At 43.5% G+C, this 17525-nt stretch overlaps 1 long non-coding RNA gene across 1 annotated transcript; it reads right to left on the bottom strand.

Annotated features, from left to right (window-relative positions):
- Positions 1-17: 17 nt before the first annotated feature.
- Positions 18-17144, bottom strand: LOC126513851 (uncharacterized). The gene is made up of 5 exons (XR_007595448.1): positions 16999-17144; positions 9231-9431; positions 5207-5440; positions 1367-1435; positions 18-129 (listed from the first exon to the last, which is right to left on the bottom strand). It is a non-coding gene; the product is annotated as an uncharacterized lncRNA (long non-coding RNA).
- Positions 17145-17525: the final 381 nt, after the last annotated feature.

A 17525-nucleotide genomic window follows, 5' to 3' on the forward strand; every position in this document is an offset into this window, starting at 1 on the left:
TGTTGTCAGATGTGATTGGATTAGCAGCCTGTGCTCTGCCCAGGAAGGGCAGTGGGGCCCTCACTGCCTTGCTCACATTTCTTCCTTTGCGACAAATCTCCCCAGACGTTGTCTTCTAGAGGGACAGAGCTAGAAAGAAAAACAAAAACGGAACAACAAATAACTTTTCTTTTCTTTTCCTACCATTTTCTATCCCAAATAAACCCAGTATCCCATATTCCTCATTATACCTTGTAAGCATTGAACTGGATGGACTTGCCTACCCCACCCCCACCCTTGACATTCTTTCCAAGGTAACAGAAAGGGAAATTGGAGCTTCCTGGGAAAGTGGGTAACACTTAGTAAGCTGAGACTCCTAGGAATATGCTAAACCCTTTTCTATAACCTTTCTGTGAAGACACCTGCTGTTTGTCTGTCTGTCTGTCTATCTCTCTAATCCATCCATCCATCCATCTTTCTATTTATCTACGTTTGTTTTTTTTTTTTTTTTTTTTTTTTTTTTTGAGGCAGGGTTTCTCTGTGCAGCCCTGGCTATTTGGAACTCATTCTGTAGACCAGGCTGGCCTTGAACACAGAGATCTGCCTGCCTCTGCCTTTGAGTGCTGGGATTAAAGGGATGCTTAACTACCACCAGCTAAAATTTATTGATTTATGTTATTTTTAGGTATGAGTGCTTTGTTTCTACTGATGCCAGAAGAGGGCATCAGATCCTGTTATAGATGGTTGTGAGTCACCATGTGGCTGCTGGATATTGAACTCAGGACTTCTGGAAGAGCAACCATTGCTTTTGACCACTGAGCCATCTCTCTAGTCTGTGTCACCTCTTTTAAATATCATTTCCTTCCATTCACGTACAATACTTGCAAGAAAAATCTGCTCTTCATTTTATAAACAATTTAAACTTTCCTCTGCATTCCATAGCTTATGTAATTAATATCTTCTAGAGTCAGGCATGGTGGCGCACCCCTTTAATCCCAGCACTTGGGAGGCAGAGGCAGCTGGATCTCTGTGAATTCTTATTCTTCCTGGTCTGCATGAGTTCCAGGCCAGCCAGAGCTATGATATGAGATCCCGTCTCAGAACAAACAAAAGCCACCGAGCCTTCTGGGTCTGGGCTGCGGTGGAGCAGGCTCAGTAGTGTGTGCCTAAAGGGAACATGGATGGTTGGCTGGAAGCATTCCCATGCCTAGTAGAGGCTGCTACTGTGGGAGAGCAGGCTTGTCTACAGTACAGTACAGTACAGTCCCCGTTGCAGCCAGCAGTGTGTGGTCCCTGAATGCTCACTCCGCCCTGACACATGGGAGAGTCCTCAAGACAGCCTCCCCCCAGCCTGGTGTCTTTCGTGCCCAAATCCTCCCAGACTCACGATTGTTTCTTGAGGTACAGTTTTCATCATTGCAGTTCTATCAGGAATGCTATCGCATTTTTCATACTTCTGTGAAGTAAAAATGCATAATAGATAGAATCTACTGTCTTATGCATTTTAAGCATACATTCAGTGGTGTTGCGTATTTATACTGCGAACCAATCGCCACTGCCCATTTCCAGAACATTTCTACCCCAGCTCTACCTCTGCATCTGCTTACCCCAACCCCGCCCCCGCCCCCCAGCTTCTGAGCCACTGCTCACTGTGATGGCTGCGATTGAACTCTGTTTCCTGCAGGTGGAATCTCTTAGTGTTTTCAAGGCCTATCCACGCTGCAGTTTACACTACACTTCCAGTCTTCTGAAAGACTAAATCATATTCTACATTTCAATATCTATTTTTTTGTTTAGTTTTAATGATGTTTAAAGATAAGTTGCCTTGGTTTTCCTTGCTGCAGCTAACGTAATCATTTTTTTTTCTGCCCTCAGTGTGAAGAACTTGGTGAGGTCACAGGGAAGAGCATAGGCAGCGACGCTACGACCACTGCTTTCGTGTCTGTCTTCGTCTTTTTTTCTCTTTCTTTTTCTTCTTTTTGAGACAGAGTTTCTCTATGTAGTCCTGGCTGGTCTGAAACTCACTTTGTAGACTAAACTGACCTCAAACTCCCAAGATCCACCTGCCTCTGCCTGTGGAGTCTTGGGATTAAAGATGCGCACCATGATATCCATTTACAACTTCTAATGATGCTGCTTAGGAAATTTTGGTTCACAACGTAGCAAAAGTGATGAACATTCAGTAGAAGCCTTACTTCAAGTGTTAGCTTAGGGACCTGCAACCTGACCCGAGGCAGTGCATAGCATCTGCCGGAGACAGAGCTCCCCGCCACCCCACTATGGGTGCCCTGCTGTGCTGTTCAGGGAGAGGGTTGGCCAGAGGAGGTGTGTTCCAGGCGTGCTCTGTGTGCAGTGTTTCCAGCTTCTCTTTTGTTATCAAGGCAGAACTCATAAGGAGCACTGTGGGTGGGAACCTTGTATTATTACTCTATTTTTCATAACTTTGTGGTAGTAAAATATACGTTATGTAAAGTTTACTATTTTAAGCATTTTAGATATAAAATTGATGGCATTAAGTATATTCACGGGGTTCTCGAGGCTTCTGTCAGAATTCGCCAATGAACAATGACACTGTGTGAAATATCTGTGTGAAGGCATTTGGTTTGAGTGTGTTATTAGAAATAGATAACGTTTGATCCTGTCGAAACCCCTCCTCGGTCTTACACGTAAGCAGCTTCACGGGTGCTAGTCACAGGGCCCAGGGCTCTAAGAACAAGTGTTTGCAATGATTGTACCCAAAGTTGTGTGACCCTTTTTTGTTTTGTTCATTTAAAGGATTGTAAAGATTTGAGCACACCCCCCCAATACAATTTAAAGTAGCTTTTGCACGCTCATGATGCTGCATGTCCGTTCACCATTAATTTCAGAACGTTTCCCATTACTTGATAAAGGAACCCCTGTAGCTGTCAGGTTAGCCCCAATCCCCCCACCTTCTCCTAGCCCTAGGCAAGCACTAACCTGCTTTCTGCCCCTATACATTCGCCCGTTTGGGTCATTCATGAATGGGCTCACAGGCAGGGTCAGATGATAAGGCACCACTAGTGATTGCGTGTGGCTGGCTTCTGTTTCTAACCACAGTGATCTCAAGGCTCACCACATCGTAGCCTACAGCAGACTGCTGTGCTGTGGGGCCGATAGGAGCAGTTGCTGGCTCTCGGCCCTTGAAAAGCAAACACATATGCATGTGCCTCTTCTCTGGCATCTTCAACTTGCCTTATTTCTTTCAATCTTAATTATTAGCTTTAAATGTTACCATTTAAAAACACCTCCCAACTTGTTTCTCATCCAGTCCTCCGACTCCTTTTTAACCTCTGTCCGTCTTCTGTTTTCCTTACTGTCGAACACCTGGAGAAGGTATTTGACTCCTGTGCTTTCAACGCTGCGATTTATCCAAAGCCTGGGCACATTGAGCCCCAAGTTCCCTAGGCCGCCATTGCTGCCTCCCAAGGCTAGGATTACAGTTACTTTTGTTGTGTTCCATTCACTGTCTGGTCTGTCTCTTCTTATACACCGGGTGGGGGGTGTATGCATGCAGAGAGCTTGTTAGCCTGTCCAGTAATCTTTTCCTTGCCCCGTGCTCTATGACCCCTCTGAAGGGTCATGCACACCTGCTTTCTCCTCCCAGAAACCCACTTCCTTGGTTCACCTCATTACCACCCACTGACTTTCAGTGTTGTGGAGAACTGCTTCTGAGGAAGACGGAACAATGCATATCTTCATATCCATCCTTCTTAAAGCTCCGATTCGCTAGCTCTGGAATTGTCATCAGCCAGCTTCTGCCAGAGACTTGTGTGATCCTAGTACCATCACCATGGGATGCTTTGTTAACTAGCTCTCTGCTCAGGCTGCACATTGAATGGAAATAGGTAGGTATAACCATCCTCTTCCAGTACCTGGCCTTGGGGGGTGCTTGGTCTTTTATAGCCCAGCTTAAATGTTCCCCTTGCACCCCACCAGTCAGTGTCCCCTGCTTAAACACCATTGCTATGATGTGTGACCCCGGAGAGTGCACTACGCATGCTCCCTGCTAACTGAGTCTAGCCCTTACTCCCAGGTTGACTCTCCTTCTGTATGTTTCTCTACTCTTGATCTTTTTACTGACACCCAAACTTTTACTTCTCTACGCTCAATGAGTAGTTCTACGCATCTCTCCCAAACATTACCAACATAACCAGAGTGTAGCAGCTTCCTGTGAAAAGCTGTCTCCCATCTTCCCTTCCTCAGCCTGTGACATGCTGTCTTCCCAACTATTTAAAGCCCCCAAATTCCACTCCTGCTCCCCCGTTGCTCCCCTTGCCTCTGATACATTCGCAGGTCTTGATTTCCCACCGTTTTACTAATTCTAGTGTCGGTCTCCTTTCTCTACATTCTGTTACCCCACTGTCTGCCGTGCCTCTCCCAGGCACACTGCTCTTTCGTTGTGAGCTCCCTCCAGAGTCAGACCTCAGGAACCTCTTCCCTACCGCAGCTGCTTCCACTTGCCACTGTGCTCACGGGCTCTGTGTGTCTCAAGAGCAGAACTTTCTCCTGGGCCCTAGACCTCCGATCTCTGTCTTGCTGGCTCCTCAACCTCAACATGTCCAAAGCTTAGCTCCTTCCCTTCCAGGGTCACTGAGTGAAGGATTGCATCCGCAATCTCATTCACAAGCCAGAGGTATGCCAGCGTTTCATGCCCCCTCTTCCTCTTCTGCATATGCCTATCCCCCCTGCATGTTAGCACCCCAACAACTAAATTACTTCATCCCAACACTTGTTTCCTACAATCAACCAGGCAATGCCTTTATTATTTTTTTGTTATTTTTATGTATACCAGTGTGTGTGTGTGTGTGTGTGTGTGTGTGTGTGTGTGTGTGAATTCTGGTGTTCTTAGGGGCCAGAATTGTCATATCCCCTGGAACTGGATTACAGGCAGTTGTGGGCCACTGGGCATAGGTGCTGAGAACTAGCCTCAGGGCTTGTACAGAAATAGTACACTTTCTAAACTACTGAGCCATCTTTCCAGCCCATTTTTATTTTTTAAAGCCTCCCTGTTTTTTTTGGTTTTTCAAGACAATGTCTCTCTAACTGCCCTAGATGCCCTAAAAGCCCCATTTTGTAGACCAGGCTGGCCTTGAGCACACAGAGATCCACCTGCCTCTGCCTCCTGAGTGCTGGGATTAAAGGCATGCACCACTACGCTTAGCTTTAAAGCTACTTTTGGTTAAAATCTTACAATGGCTTCTCTTACCATCAGGGAAGAATTCCAACCCATGCTTGTCCTCTTTATGGTTCTCGCCTCCGTTGATCCCCGCAGGCTCGTCCCTGTGTTTTCCCCTTCACATGCTGCACTCCAGCTAACCTGAACGATTTCCATGTCCCGTGCATACTGTTCCTTCTTCCTGTGCAGCACCTACTGTCTCTCATGTCTGGCTCCTGTCATCTCTGGAACGCTTTGCCTCATGTCCAAAGTAGGTTCTTCTTCCTACATAAGATGCACTGCTTATAGTCATCTTTGCACTGAGCATTTTCTGTTTTGTTTGCTTCTCTATGTCTCGGTGTCCTAACACACTAGAACTGCTCAGGACAGGACCTGCCTGGGTTATCTGTGTTTTCATTGCTTTGCACAGAGTTCACCATTTGACAAATATTAGCTGATGAATATCTGATGATTAAGTGCGTTTTTTCTTTTTGAGACAGGGTTTCTCTGTGTATCCATGACTGTCCTAGAACTCACTCTGTAGACCAGGCTGGCCTCGAATTCACAGAGATCCTCCTGTCTTCCAAGGGCATATTTGCACCTTATGGCTCAAGGTGTTGGCATTAGGGAAAGAATAAGATTTAGAATTAGAATTCATAATTATTTTTATCTACACAGGACATTGGATTTTACTAATTTCAAGTTGCCATAGACTACCACTTACAAATGACTCTACAAATTGGCAGAAGAGTTTAGTATTTGAAGTGGGAGAGTTTGAGGCAGGAAAACCACGATCAAGGCAGTATTGCAGTGACCCAGATGAGAAGATTAAGGCCTAGACATTCCATTGTTGACCGGGTGATGAGGTCTAATTTATGAGTTGCTCATTTAAGAGTAATTAATTTAAAGACACTGTGCTTCTGGCTTGGCAGAGGGAGTGACTGACTGTAAACTCGGGAGCACATGCTCACTGCCCTGGCTTATGGATATGGTTTGAGTAGCTCCCAGTGTTTCATGTGTTCAAATCTAACCCCTCCAAAGAAGCCTTTAAACAGGCAGAAACTTATCCATCTGTGGTCTTTAAAGATGGAGCCTTTGAAAATGACTGGAAAAAGTCATCAAGATCAGTCCCTCTTGACTGGATTGTGGTGGTCATCTAAGAAAAGTTAGGAAATAAAGATCAGGGGATGGAACACACACACACACACACACACACACACACACACTCCCAGCTTTGTACCATGTGGTGTATGTAGTCCCTGGAGACCCCCTTTCAACAAAGCTGTGATCAGATGTGAGCCTCAGAACTTTAGAAGTTTTGGACTAAAATATCTTTTTTTTTTTTTTTAGAGGTTACCTAACGGGCTGGATAGATGGCTCAGTGGTTAAGAGCATTGCCTGCTCTTCCAATGGTACTGAGTTCAATTCCCAGCAACTACATGGTGGCTCACAACCATCTGTAATGAGGTCTGGTGCCCTCTTCTGGCCTGCAGGCATACACGCAGAAAGAAAGAATATTGTATACATAATAAATAATAAATAAATATTTTTTTAAAAAATATGTTACCTAACCTTAGCTATTTCATTATAATAATATCAATTTTAAAAAATGGATTGCTGCATCCACTTTTCCCATTTAATTGTTGGCCCTGGTGATTAGGTTCCATCTCATTTGTGTTACTCAGTTATTCAATAACCCATCTCTCCGTTCATTCATTCATTCATTCATTCATTCAGCAAATCCTCACATGGCGTACTTTGGCCTATCTGCTGTTCTGGAAGGGGACAGGATACCAGAGGCCTGTGGCTTTGTGGCTCCCACGTGTGTGGGTAGAAGGTAAAGGGAGCTGGTTGTCTGAAAGTGGGTTGGTCCATCCATGCCTCTCATTAAACAGCCAGAGAAAACAAAGACGATACATTTTGTGTTACATATTATGAAAGGAACAGTGTGGGATAACTGTAGTTAAAGTGGTCTGAGGGAAGGCCTCTCTGAAATGCCTTCTCTGAAGGCCTTAATAAGAGCTGGGGCATAGCAATTTGCACAGAGGATGGACTGCATCAAGACCCAAGGTGAGAAAGAACTGTAAGGTGTTAAGAACAGAGAAGAGGCATGTGTGACTGAAACCAAGTGAACAAGAAGGAGCAGTGTGTGTGTGTGTGTGTGTGTGTGTGTGTGTGTGTGTGTGTGTGTGGTGGGGCGGCGGTGGTGATGGTGGTGGGGGTTGACAGGCAGACCCGGAATGAGGGCAGGTGTGAGCAGCCAGGGTCCTCTCTAGAAAGGCAGGGGAGTGAGCTCAGGGAGATGACCTGCTTTGACTTATACTTTCAAAGCCTGAGGGAGGATGAGATTGGGGGAAGAGTAGAGAAGCAAATAGGGAGTTCAGTCTTAGCTGGGCAGTGGTGGCACACACCTTTAATTCCAGCACTCAGGAGGCAGAGGCAGGTGATTCTCTGTGAGTTCGAGGCCAGCCTGGTCTACAGAGCTATTTCTAGGACAGCCAAGACCACACAAAGAAACCCTGTCTTGAAAAACAAAACAAAAACCTCGATCTTAGACCCTTCACATGTGAGATGTAGTCCCAAGCCTGCCTTGTTCGTTTTGTTGAATTTCTCGACACTCCAGGCACTTAATCTAACCCTGTCTCACAGAAATCCTGCAAATATATAGCATGTACAGGCCTGACCAGGTCAGGTTTCAGGAGGAAGAATAAAAAGCAGATGTTTTCCAAGCATCAAAGGCTCTGCGCTGTGCCAGCAACTAGGCTTTTGTTTTTCTGTACAAATCTATCCTTTTTTGCTTATGTGTATGGTATTTGCATGTGTATGTGTGTGTGTAGGCATGCGTGTGATGGTGTTTGCATGTGTGCTGGTGTGGAGGCATGCGTGTGGGATGGTATTTGCGTGTGTATGTGTGTTGTCGGTGTGGAGGCACGTGTGTGGGATGGTATTTGCGTGTGTATGTGTGTGTGGAGGCACACGTGTGATGGTGTTTGCATGTGTTGCTGGTGTGGAGGCACGCGTGTGGGATGGTATTTGTGTGTGTATGTGTGTTGTCAGTGTGGAGACACACGTGTGGGATAGGAATTTGTGTGTGTATGTGTATTGCTGGTGTGGAGGCACGTGTGTGGGATGGTATTTGCGTGTGTATGTGTGTTGCCCGTGTGGAGGCAGGCGTGTGGGATGGTATTTGCATGTGTATGTGTGTTGCCCGTGTGGAGGCAGGCGTGTGGGATGGTATTTGCATGTGTATGTGTGTTGCCCGTGTGGAGACACGCGGGTGACGGTGAGGATGAATCATCCTTGCTCTCTTTTCCACCAACAGCCACACCTTTCCTGTTTGTTTCCTGCTCCCTAGAGCATCGGGCCAGTCTCTGTCATGGTCACCTCTAGAAGCAGCCACTGGCCAGATGACAGCTATTCTCATCCCCTCAGGACCCCTTCCCCCGCCCACTCCAGCAGCAAACTTCCTTCCAGTTAGAGGTGGCAGCGGTTTAGCTCTGCAGAGCCCTCAAACTGCTACATTTTTATAAGGTCAGCCTGGGCCTTCTTTCTCCCATCCCACCCTGTCCCCAAGCCTGCCTTTTTGTCTACGAGGTCCTTGGATACCCTGCAAGAGACCCTGTTCCCCTGCTGAGGGGACCGGACAGGTGAGTCAGTGGCCACACGGCTGGACAGCCGGAAGTACCACTCTCCGGGACCTTCCCAGGGGGACAGAATCCCCCCCCCCCAATTCCCTAAGCTTTTCTGGCCATCCAGCGGAGTGTGTTCCTGCTGCTGGCTTTCTTTACCCCATCCTACTCTGCCCCCAAGCCCGCCTTTTTGCCTGTGAGATCCCTGGAACACTGCAACACAGCCTGCATCAGTGCTGAGGGGATCTGAGAGGTGAGCCAGTGCCCAGAAGCCTGGAGAGCTGGACACCCCACTCTCCAGGACCTTACCAGTGGGCCAGAACATAGGGGCTCCTCCACAACTCCCTAGCTTTTCTGGCCAGCCAGCTGTGAGTGTCCTTGCTGCTGGGCTTGCCCCCAACCCTGCTGCTAGGCTTGCCCCCAACCCACCCTGCCCCCAAGCCCACCTTGCCTTTCGCCTGCGAGGTCCTTGGAATCCTCAAACACAGCCTGCTCCAGTGCTGAGGGGACCTAAGAGAGGGCAGACAAGAAAAACTCCCAAGTACTCAGTCAGCCACAGCAAAGATTGAACCAAGACGCCAAGACTCTGCTGGCCTCATCTGAAGGAAGAGATGGACAGGCACCAATGCAAGAATTCCTCCAATAACCTGAAAAGCAACATGGTAACATCAGAATCTAGCAAACATGCAACAGGAAAACTTGAACATCCTAACCCAGGAGAAGTAGAAGAAAATTACTTTAAGTGTAACCTTATGAAAATGATGGAGACCTTTAAACAGGAAGTGAAAAACTCCCTTAAAGAAATGGAAGAGAAGACAAACAAAAAGTTAGAAGAAATTAATAAATCCCTCAAAGATACCCAAGAAAACCAAGAAAAAGCAATCAAACAGGTAAAGGAAACAGTTCAAGACTTGAAGACTGAAATGAAGGTAATAAAGAAAACAAAAACTGAGGGAAGACTGGATATGGAAAATCTGGGTAAACGAACAGGAACTACAGAGACAAGTATAACCAACAGAATACAAGAGATAGAAGACAGAATCTCAGGCACTGAGGATACTATAGAGGAAATAGACTCATTGATCAAAGAAAACATCAAATCCAACAAATTCTTAACACAAAACATCCAGTAAATCTGGGACACCATGAAAAGACCAAATTTAAGAATAATAGGGATAGAAGACAGCTCAAAGGCCCAGAAAATATATTCAAAAAATGATAGAAGAAAACTTTCCCAACCTAAAGAAGGATATCCCTGTGAAGGTATAAGAAGCTTACAGAACACCAAATAGATTGGATCAAAAAAAAAAATCCCCTCGCCATATAATAATCAAAACATAAAACATACAGAATAAAGAAAGAACTTTAAGAGCTGCAAAGGAAAAAGGTCAAGTAACATATAAAGGTAAACCGATCAGACTTACACCTGACTTCTCAATGGAAACCATGAAAGCCAGAAGGTCTTGGATAGATGTGCTGCAGACACTAAGAGACTATGGATGCAAGCCCAGACTACTATACCCAGCAAAGCTTTCTTTCACCATCGATGAAGAAAACAAGATATTCCAGGACAAAAACAAATTTAAGCAATATGTATCCACAAACCCAGCCTTACAGAAAGTACTAGAAGGAAAACCTCAACCCAAGGAAGCTAACAACAACCACAATAACACAGACATCTAATAACCGTCTACCAACACAACTCAAAGAAGGGAAACACACAAACACTACCACCAAAAGATAACTGGAGTTAACAACCACTGGTCATTTTTTTTAAAGTATTTATTTATTTATTATGTATACAGTATTGTCAGTATTCTGTTTGCATGTCTGCCTGCAGGCCAGAAGAGGGCACCAGATCTCCTTATGGATGGTTGTGAGCCACCATGTGGTTGCTGGGAATTGAACTCAGGACCTTTGGAAGACCAGTCAGTGCTCTTAACCACTGAGCCATTTCTCCAGCCCCAACCAACCACTGGTCATTAATATTGTTTAATATCAATGGACTCAATTCACCTATAAAAAGGCACAGATTAAGAGAATGGATCCAGTCTTCTGCTGTATAAAAGAAACACACCTCAACCTCAAAGACAGACAGTACCTCAGAGTTAAGGGTTGGGAAAAGGTTTTCCAATCAAACAGACTTAAGAAACAAGCAGGTGTGGCTATCATAATATCTAACAAAATTGATTTCAAACTAAAATCAATCAGAAGAGATGGAGAAGGGCACTTTCTACTCATAACAGGAACAATTCATCAAGATGAAGTCTCAATCCTGAATATCTATGCCCCCAATATAAAAAACACCCACATATGTAAAAGAAACATTACTAAAACTCAAAGCACACATCAAACCCCACACAATAATAGTAGGAGATTTCAACACTCCTCTTTTGCCAATGGACAGATCAACCAGACAGAAACTTAATAGAGAAACAAGAGAACTAACAGATGTAATTAATCAAATGAACTTAACTGACATCTATAGAACATTCCACCCAAACAGGAAAGAATATACCCTCTTCTCAACACCTCATGGAACCTTCTCCAAAATTGATCACATACTCGGTAACAAAGCAAACATCCACAGATACAAAAAATTGGAGTAACCCCCTGTGTCTTATCGGATCACCATTGAGTAAAGTTAGAATTTAACAACAATACTACTCCCAGAAAGCCTACAAACTCATGGAAACTGAAAATCAACTACTGAACCACCCTTGGGTCAAAGAATAAGTAAAGAAAGAAATTAAAGTCTTCCTTGAATTAAATGAAAATGAAGAGACAACATACCCAAACCTATGGGACACTATGAAAGCAGTGCTGAGAGGAAAGTTCATAGCACTAAGTGCCCACATAAAGAAAACGGAGTAAGCTCACATTAGAGACTTAACAGCACACCTGAAAGCTCTAGAAAAAAAAAAGCAGACTCACCCAGGAGGAGTAGAAGACTGGAAATAATCAAACTGAGGGATAAAATCAACAAAATAGAAACACAAAAACAATCCAAAGAATCAATGAAACAAAGAGCTGGTTCTTTGAGAAAGTCAACAAGATTGACAAAACCCTATCCAAACTAATCAAAAGGCGTGGAGAGAACACTCAAATTAACAAGATCAGAAATGAAAAGGGAGACATAACAACAGATACTGAGGAAATTCAGAGAATCATTAGGTATTACTACAAAAACCTGTACTCCACAAAATTGGAAAATGTAAAAGAAATGGACAATTTTTTAGATAGATACTATATACCAAAATTAAATCAAGACCAGGTGAGCAATTTATATAGACGTATAAGTTGCAAGGAAATAGAAGCTGTCATCAAAAACCTCCCAACCAAAAATAGCGCAGGGCCATATGGTTTTAGCACAGAATTCTACCAGAACTTCCAAGAACAGCTAATACCTATACTCAATGTGTTCTACATAATAGAAACAGAAGGGTCATTGCCAAACTCTTTTTATGAATCTACAGTTACCCTGATACCAAAACCGCACAAAGACTCAATCAAGAAAGAGAATTACAGACCAATCTCATTCATGAACATTGATGCAAAAATTCTCAATAAAATACTGGCAAACTGAATCCAAGAATACATCCAAAAAATTATACATTACGATCAAGTAGGCTTCATCCCAGAGAGGCAGGGCTGGTTCAACATACAAAAATCTATCAATGTAATCCATCATATAAATAAACTGAAAGAAAAAACCATATGATCATTTCATTAGATGCCGAAAAACATTTGACAGAATTCAACACCCCTTTATGATAAAGGTATTGGAGAGATTAGGGATACAAGGAACATATCTAAATATAATAAAAGCAATATACAGCAAGCCAACAGCTAACATCAAATTAAATGGAGAGAAACTCAAAGCGATTCTACTTAAATCAGGAACAAGACAAGGCTGTCCACTCTCCGTATCTCTTCAACATAGTGCTTGAAGTTTTAGCAATAGCAATAAGACAACATAAGGAGATCAAGGGGATTCAAATTGGAAAGGAGGAAGTCAAACTTTTGTTACTTTCAGATGATATGATAGTGTACATAAGTGACCCCAAAAACTCTACCAGAGAACTCCTACAGCTGATAAATACCTTCAGTGATGTGGCAGGATACAAGATCAACTCAAAAAAATCAGTAGCCCTTCTATACACAAAGGATAGAGAAGCTGAGAGGAAAACCAGAGAAACATCACTTTTCACAATAGCCACAAATAGCATAAAGTATCTTGGGGTAACACTAACTGAGGAAGTGAAAGACCTATTTGACAAGAACTTTAAGTCTTTGAAGAAAGAAATTGAAGAGGATACCAGAAAATGGAAAGATCTCCCGTGCTCTTGGATTGGTAGTATCAACATAGTAAAAATGGCAATCCTACTAAAGGCAATCTATATATAGATTCAATGCAATCCCCGTCAAAATCCCAACAAAAGTCTTCACAGACCTTGAAAGAACATTATAAGGTCAGCCTGGCTGGACCCTCAGTTCTGTGGCTGGCAGCGGCCTTCTGCGATTGCAACTACTGTGTTTTCCAGTTAACAATTCCACATTCATAATCTCACAAATTCATAAAATAAATGCCTTCTGGCTGGATTTCAATCCTTATAATTTGATATACTCTCATATAATCCTGGAACAATTTACTGAGGTAGACAGAAAACTGAGATGAAGTGGGTTAAATAATTAGCCCCTAACATGCAGCTATTTGGCGGGAAAAATAGGATTTGAAACTGGTTCACTTTGCCAGAAATGTAGGCTCCTAGGTATGGGCAGCCTTTTAGTGAGTCCACCTTGTCTCCTGCAAAGGTCACATTCAAGACCCTCATAATCAAGTTACAAATAAATTCAGCACACACACACACACACACTCACACACACAAACCTATATAATGTTTTATGATTCTGTGCCAGGCAGCATTCATAGTTGCCCTGGGGTACATGTGGCCTGTGGGTAGCAGGCTAAACACATCTGTGCATCTGTCTTAGGATTTCGATTGCTGTGAAGAGACACCATGACCATGATAATTCTTAGAAAGGAAACATTTGGTTTTGTTTGTTTGCTTTCGAGACAGTTTCTCAGTAGCTATGGAGTCAGTCCTGGAACTCACTTTGTAGACCAGACTGGACTTGGACTTGCAGAGATCCGCCTGCCTCTGCCTCCCAAGTGCTTGGATTAAAGGCGTGCGCTACCACCACCCAGCTAAAGGAAACATTTAATTGTGGTGACTCGCTTACAGTTTCAGAAGTTCAGTCCATCAGGGCAAGGAGCATGGCGGTGCTCAGGCAAGCATATGCTGGAGAAGTAGCCAAGTGTCCTACATCGTACAGGCAACAGGAAGTTGACTGACACACTGGGTGGTATCCTGAGCATAGGAAACCTCAAAGTCCACTCACACAGTGACACACTTTCTTCAAAAAGACCACACCCACTCCAACAAAGCCACACCTCCTAATAGTGCCACTCCCTATGACCTTTTGAGATTATAAAATTATGGGGGCCAATTATATTCAAAATACCACAGCATTTAAACTCCAGTTGCCCTTCCACAATGCCTGTCCTATGTGTACATGGTGCTTTCGCATCAAACCGTATGGGCAGCTTCCAAATTCTTTTGTTTTTATTGCTTTAATCTATTATCTCAAAATACATGCCCGACAACTCTACCACAACAAGGCCTGTGAACTATGGGCTCTAGACTGAAGTAAGGTTAGGAATTGCCATATTCTCTGCTTACATGAGGAATCACAGTGAGCATTAGTCTAACAATGGTTTAGAAAATCATGCAATAAAATCTAATATGGACTGGGCAGTCTGATGGGGGACACCTCAAGAATGGTCTACCATAGTTTGGATGTTGTATCGCCAAGGTTCCAAGTGGTGAAAGCTTGTTCCTCAAGCCAGCACTACTAGAGTTATGAAACCTTTAAAAGGTGAGACCTACTGGTGGGAGGGATGGCTCAGTGGCTACAAGTTGGCTTGCAAGCATGAGGACCCCAGCAACACTATTGTTTCCTGATGGCTGTAGCAGCCTGTCTTGGTAGGCTAAGACAGGACTGAAGGATTATCCAGCTAGCTATATTGGAAACTCTGGGTGAACAAATTGGAGATCAATGGAGGAAGACTCTGATGTCAGCTTCAGGTTTCCACACGTACCTATGCAAACACACACACATATAAACATTCATGTATACGTGCATACATACCACATACAAGCATGCACTTGGAAAGACCAGATTTTTAAAAAAAGTTAAAAAAGAAAAAGAAAAAGGTGAGCCCCAATGAGAAGTTTTCAGATCACCTGAGTTGAGGTTCTCTTGACAGGACAGTAGGACCTAGCCACTTCCTTTCACTTCCTTTCAGACTGTGCTCTGTTTTGTGCTTCACTGTGGGGTGCGGCGTCACCATGATCCAGAAGCAGTGGGCAGAGCCCTCTAAAACTGTGAACTAAGGCAACCCCCCCTTTTTTGTAATTTCATTGTGTTACATTATTTTTATAATAACAGAAATCTTTATGAAGGATTGGTCATAGTTTGATCTAATGAATTCTGGGCAACAGTAGTGTCTGCTTAGGGGAAAGTTGTGCCTGTCAGCAACTGCTCCAGTCACACAGTCCAGAGGCTGTCATTTACTCTGATCGCTAGGTTCTCCAATGATAACTTTCAGTTTGTTCTTCTTTGCATGTCAACTACCGAAAACTGTGGGCACATGTCAATCACATTTTCAGGTGGAGAAGATTCAGTCAGTTCTTTTTCTGTTATTTGTTTTCTTGAGACTTGGTCTTGCCACATAGACCATACCGCCATATTGCAGATTTCTGACCGGCATGGAATTTGCAACCCTCGTGCCTCAGTCTCTTGAGGGCTGAGATTACAGGTGTACCCCACCGTGACTGACCACATACAGGTAAGTCTTGGCTCATGATCAGAAGAAGGAATTGACGACTACCGGTAGGAGCAATTTCTACTTCTTTCCTTGTGTCAGTCTGACAGTGAGCTCTCCTTCCCACTCCTTAGACCCTGACCCACATAGATCCTGTAAGTAGGATTTGCAGTGCTTACACTTAACCTTCTGACTGCATTTATTTGATAGTTTATGACACATGATGAGATGTTCTGCTGTAAAAATTATAATTAATGCTTCACACATTTGTTTATTTTTAAGAAGTGTGAATCCATCTGCATTTGTGTCGGAGATTGTGCCTCGTTGCTTATGTTTTCCTGAATTTGGTTAACTTTATCAGTTAATTGGTTTGAGTTGTATTGTTTACAAATTTGTCAAGAAGACAACGTATCTAAGTGCTTGAAAAAATTAGAGTTAGGTAGGTCTTCTTATCAGACTCAATTTTAGGAAGAGATGATCAAACTTTTTTTCATGGGACAGATGGATATACAGCCTTGCATATTGAGTGTCTGCTGTCTGCACCTCTCTCTGAGCCAGGGGTTGGAGATGGCAGAAAGGAAGGAATGAGGTCCTGATACATGTTACAGCATGGGCAACTTTGTGATAAACCAGCCATAAGAGACAATATTGTAGCATTCCAGTTACATGAGAGTTCACATTCACACGGATGGAAAGCAGAATGGTGGCTATCAGGACTGGAGGAGTGGACGGTACAGAGAGGGCGTGGAGCTGCTGCTTTGGATGAGGAAAAGCTGCACAGCACTCCAAGTGGACTTTATGCCATCAGGTTCATACTTAAGGGATGTATTAAGAATATGCATACTTAAGAATATCCGGGCAGTGGAGGTGCATGCCTTTAATCCCAGCACTCGGGGTAGAGGCAGGTGGATTTCTGTGAATTCTTGGCCAGCCTGGTCTAAGACCTAGTTCCAGGACAGCCAGGGCTACACAGAGAAACTCCATTATAGTTTTTTTTTTTAAAATTCTTTCTTACGGGTGCTTGGCCTTAGCTTGGCTTATTTCTAACCAGATTTTCTTAAGTTATCCTGTCTTCCTTTTGCCTCTGGGCTTTTACTTTTCATAATGTCTTTCTTTACGTCTTACTCCATAGCTGACTATGTAGCTGGGTGGCTGGTCCCTGGCATCCTCTCTCCTTCCCCTTCTCCTATTTTATCCTTTTTGCCTGCTAGCCCCACTTATCCTCGTTCCTGCCAGCTCCTTACTGGAACAATCAGGTTCTTTAGACTGGCAAAGTAACACAGCTTCACAGAGTTCACAAACGCAACATAAAGTATACAACATACCTTTGCATCATTCAACAAATATTCCACAGCATAAACAAATGTAACATAGCTTCAACTAATATTCCACAATGCCCTGTTTCAAAAAATAAAACAAAAACAAAACAGGAATGTTAGAGGAAGGTACATATTTTAGCATAATGAAAAAGTCAGAATTTTTTCCCTGTATTGAGTCAATGTTCACCCAACCCACACTCTAATTTGACTCCCCAGCATAGTCATGGCTCCTTAATCTGGCTTCAAGGAATCTTTCATCTGGAAGAAAGCTCCAAGCTGAGAAACTGAAGATTTGAAACTATTTTGTGGTAAGAATTTTCATATACAATGTAAACAGGGGCTAGGTGTGGTATGTGTCTTTAATCCTGGCACTGGGAGGACAGAAGGAAACAGATCTCTGTGACTTTGAAGCCAGTCTGGTCTATGTAGCAAGTTCTAGGCCAGTTCTGTGGGGTTACATATCCTATCTGAAGAAGAAGAAGAAGAAGAAGAAGAAGAAGAAGAAGAAGAAGAAGAAGAAGAAGAAGAAGAAG

Source organism: Alexandromys fortis, unplaced genomic scaffold (genome assembly GCF_014885135.2).
Source record: "Alexandromys fortis isolate MF-2015 unplaced genomic scaffold, M_Fortis_MF-2015_v1.1 scaffold_130, whole genome shotgun sequence".
Classification (NCBI taxonomy): domain Eukaryota; kingdom Metazoa; phylum Chordata; class Mammalia; order Rodentia; family Cricetidae; genus Alexandromys; species Alexandromys fortis.